Source organism: Lepidothrix coronata, unplaced genomic scaffold, assembly GCF_001604755.1.
Source record: "Lepidothrix coronata isolate B3197 unplaced genomic scaffold, Lepidothrix_coronata-1.0 Scaffold36, whole genome shotgun sequence".
NCBI lineage: Eukaryota > Metazoa > Chordata > Aves > Passeriformes > Pipridae > Lepidothrix > Lepidothrix coronata.
In genome coordinates this window covers 591,532-596,249 of record NW_016690216.1, presented here as the reverse complement: position 1 = coordinate 596,249, position 4,718 = coordinate 591,532, and the positions used below count along the sequence as shown (strand labels likewise).

The 4,718-nt window shown below is 45.9% G+C and overlaps 1 long non-coding RNA gene across 1 annotated transcript; it reads right to left on the bottom strand.

Moving 5' to 3' along the window:
* Window positions 1-2,621: 2,621 nt before the first annotated feature.
* LOC108496051 lies at window positions 2,622-2,925 on the bottom strand. Its single transcript, XR_001874299.1, has 2 exons — window positions 2,891-2,925; window positions 2,622-2,725 (listed from the first exon to the last, which is right to left on the bottom strand). It is a non-coding gene; the product is annotated as an uncharacterized LOC108496051 (long non-coding RNA).
* Window positions 2,926-4,718: the final 1,793 nt, after the last annotated feature.

The following is a 4,718-nucleotide window of genomic DNA, read 5'->3' as shown; positions in this document are numbered from 1 at the left end:
ACATTGTTCAAGCGAGGGCTGGAGGGAGCTGGGGCTGTTTTTAGCAGCACTGCGTCACAAGATGCCGTCCTGCCGTGCCCATATATGCGCGTGAGAGGAGGATAGGCTGGGACAGGTGACGGCTGCCGGGGGAAGGGGGGGAGGCCAGAGAGGCCCTGGCTCTCCTCACTCACACATGGCAGCCTTCACCCCTTGAGGAGGAGGGGGAGCGATGAGCAGAGGCTATCCACTCCCTTCCCTTATCTTTGCAGGGCAATGGAGAGTGAAGGGCTGTCCCAGCCACATGCCGAAGCCTAACAAATTCTCTATTTTGAGCAAGCAGCCATGGCCATGAGATGCAGGATGTAATTTTGCCCTTGTGTTTTGGCGGGCTTCAGGATCCTACCTTTCCAGGGTGTGAAGTACATATGGTTACTGGAGAAGACAATAAGAGCAATGGCTGCTCTGGAGCTTGGACACTTCAGGGGATAAACATGTTACCACCTTGAAAACTAGATTAAAAAAATTGCTTACCTATAACTGTGCCTGTTTCTTCTGGTAAGGTTTTCATTTTAGGAACTGTAACATAAGAATCTAAAATGACTATTCATGCCATTAACTCCATGGCAGCTTAAATATGCATGGAAAACATTATTTGAATTTCCTGATGAGAAAGAAACAAAAGAAATACAGTGTGAAAAACTTTAATTTGTGCTGCTAGAGAGTAGGTACTAGTTGGACCTATGTTCTCTCCGCATAGTTTAATTCAAATATATTTTAGTTTTGGGCACTGCTGTGTTTATATCTGTTTATTAGACACTGATATCCCTCTCAGTTTGGCACCTATTCCAGAGTTATTTTTAAAATGACAATTTCCCAGATAATTTGTGACATGTGATGCCTGATCTTAAGGGAAAGCCATCTGTGCTTCTACTTGCCAATAATTTATCACACAACTGTACAAGCAATAAATATCTCATCCTCAAATTTAAGCCAAAATCCCTGCATTACTGTATAAAATCACTTTGCCACTGTACTGTATATGTAATCAGAATATTGTCTTCTATTTTAATCAATAACTACAATACTTTCTTTGTTAAGTGTCTTGTAAACCTCTATAAACCTCTATAGTCTATAAACCTCTAAAGTTTATTCTGCCTCATGCCTGTACAGGGCTTACATCTGAAATATGCAGTAGAGCAGCTGAATGAGTCCTCTATGAATCCAGGGGCAGACTCTAATTCCAAAGGAAGGACCTTTGTCTGAATGCAATACCAGTCTGGAAACTATGCACTTCAGGAATATATAAAAGTGAAGGTTTTAATGGATTTCTGCATGAAAATTAATACTGTTCTCTGTATGCAATGATAATGAATCAAATTAAATGTATTATTGATTATTTTATTCTCAATACCTTGCCTGCTTTTAAAGTGTTTGGGTGAACTCCTGTTCTCATTTGCAGCTCCCTAAGCTGGAAATTCCACTTTGTAAACTTGTATGTCTGTCAGCAGTCCCATAAAAACAAATAGATTTCTCTGAAGTCTTGCATTCGTGGGAAATTAGTGATAGCTTAGTTAAACCCATTTGAAATCACACTTTTGCTTTGACTGCCTAGTGCAGGCAAGAGCCCGGAGTTGAGTGGGAGAAGTTGCTCTGGCAGCTGAGCCACGGACAGCTGGGGCTTTGGCAGGGCTGGCAGGGAGCCTCCCCTGGCAGTAGCAAGTAGATATTTCTCTTCCTCCCCTCCATGGCTGGGTCAGAGGTGACTTCTGCATCTGGAGAAATTTCAACGCCTCATTCTTGTCCTCCTAACTCTGAGTCAGCTGCCCTTTGCGCATCAAAACCTGCTTCAGTAAGGAGCTTTGAATTAGATGAGGAAAGCAGTCCTCACCTGGCCGGGCAGGCACTTCCACCTCGCTGCACAGGCAGAAGCAGAGAAATTCTGGGAGGAAAAGCTGAAGGCTAGAAATGTCAGCACACAGAAACAGTGGCATATGGTGATGTAGGGAATGGGGTGTTCACGGCATGGAAAGAAGCAGGGGGATCATGCCGCTGTGTTGGCCCTTTGGACAATGAACCGAAGCACCCCTCAGGGTGTAATGTGCCTCTGGGATGTGATTCTGCTGAATTTATATTTACTTGTGGTAACCCACAAAAGCCTTTTGTTATCAAGCTGAGCAGGACACTTGATGCAGAGGACATCTGATGGCAAAGAGGTGAGGGACAGTCTGGTCTGCTGCTGGTTTTCCCCTTTCTGTGTGTGTGGTGGTTTGGAAAAAATTGTCAAAAAGCTAATTTTAAAAGTTTTTCTATAATTTGTTCTAATGTGTATAGAGAAGTTTTCAGACACTCACAACTCAGTATGGGGGAGGGGAATTGTATTACAATTTATTACATACACAATAAATACTATAATACATATAAATACATATATATAACAATTTTAACTATCTCTTCTATGGTGAAACAATATATAGACATAGACTGTCTCTCCTTTCCTTCAAAAAAAGTCCAGAAAGAAAGAAGAAGGAGTCTTCTTTTGACTTTCAGGCGACAGCTCTTCCAAATTAATTTCTGCAGCACTTAGAAGAGTCTCTTATCTTTAAGGCAGCAGTTTTGATTTGTCGTAGCTGGAATTCTTCTTTCTTCTAAGGCGTTTGGGGAGTCTGCCCCCACTTCTCGCTCCTTGGCCACCTCATCCGAGGGTATTACCGTGGGTTTTGGAGGAACACCTGTGTCACCACATCTGCAGCACAAAGTGCAAGGGGTTAAAGTTTAAAGTCTTTATCCCCTGCTCTTGCTCCATGAAGGTTCCAGCCCACAGGTTGAGCTCTCGGGAGACTTCTTTGGGGATTTCCACCCCTCCTCCCTGGGGTAAAAGAGTTCTAAGGGCACTTGGTTTAGTCCTTACCCTAGAACTGATTCCAACCGACTCTCTCTCTCTCTCTCTCTCTTTCTCTCTTTCCATCTGATGACCCTGCATCTCTCGGTCTGGCTCATGCTATATTTGCTTTTGCCTCTGCTTTCCTCTCCCCCCCCAGCTGCGAGGGGGAAAAGAAGATGCAACCCAGGGGGTCTTCCCGATTTTTTGGGATCCCCCTCGGTCACCAGCTTCGGGGGGGAATGTTTCACTCAGTCGCTGTGCTGCTCCTGGCCCCCCTGGCCAGCAGCCGGGGGCAAACACCCCCCGGGCCCACGCCGAGTTTCAACTCATGGCTCCCTGTCCTTCAGCTACGCAGTTAAAATTATCCTCTTCTCTTCTGATTCTGTGAGTATGTAATTTCCGCACAAAATTTTTAATTGATCCAGTATCAAAACCACCACCTCTGGGGCAGACTATCACCAGCCCCAGGGGAAAAGGTTTTTTTCAAACCACCACAGTGTGCCAAAGCATGCTAACATGGAACAGGTAATGAACAGCACAACCAAAAAAAGGAGTCAACAAAACAAAGAGAAACCCACCTTTTGCAACGTGGCCTGAGCTGAAATATTTTATGGCAGGAATATGGAGTTCAGACACATGAACAGTTAGAATAGGTTTTTCTGTCAAGATATTATGAGCTGCAGCAGTGAATGCTAGGTAAAGAAACGTGGAGGCTTGACCACATTTGCAAAGGCTGGACGAGAAGTGCCAAGAAAGCCACACACTGTCTGACCACTCTGCAACAAGAAGGAAGAGAAGAGCAAAGTCCAAGAGCCTGTGGAGACATGGAAAGGTCCTGCAGCTGGTTTTCAGCAGGGATTACTTAGGATGGACTTCGAAGAACTTGCACTGAGAAAGAGCTTGGCATCCTCCTTTCTCTCCCTGGCAGCCCTGTCCCCCTCCCCTTCCACACCCACAAGGGAAGACCACCAGCACGCACAGCAGTCCACCTCCAAAGAGTTGCCAAGCCAAGCCATGCACAAGAGGACCTGCTTTAACCCCGCTCCTAGACAGAAACTCTGGATTTCTGCTATCCATAACCAAGAAGAAAATATCTCTTTTTTTTTTCCTTGCAGTATTGCTTGCCCAGGAGTGTTACCTGGCTTTGTTGACACCACCAGAGCACTAACTCCTAAGGATATGCTTGCTTTTACAGATATTGCTTCTAACTCCTGTTTTGCTCCAAATAATAGCTTGAAGCCTGTAGACTGCTGGCCTGGAGAAACTGGAAGACTGACTGCAAAGCACTGGCTTTAGGAGTGGGATTTGGAGGAGAAAGGAGAGCTCGAATGATGTCCATTCGAGGTTCAGGTTTCAATGCCATAATGATATCTCTGGGTTTTGCGTTCACAGAATTCCCCTCTGTAACCTCTTATCTTGTACCAGAGCTGTTAAGCTCTAGTGTCTCATTCAGAAAATCATCCCTGTGGCTCTCTTGCATGACTGGAAAACAAAGAGAAAAAGTGTATTTTTGCCAGAGGATACTGGCAAAAAAATACTCCCATGTGACTTGCTTCCCCAGTGGGCCTGCTAGAGACAAAGCCACTCTGCAAGCAGCAGGCTCCTTGCCCTGGCATCCTATCCTGGACACGGTGGGTGCTGAGAAGCATCCCGGTCCATGGGGTGATGGTGCCCTGCCTTGCTGCCACCTCACCTCCCACCTGTCCTGGGGGATGAGTGAACACCCTGACATCCCTACCACCCAGCCTGAGGGTGGGGAACTCTACACTGGCAGCTGCCTAAAGCAGACGGCAACTGCCCATCATCCCCCGGCAGAGAGCGATACCTGCCCCCACCCTGCTGCCTCCAGCAGCTT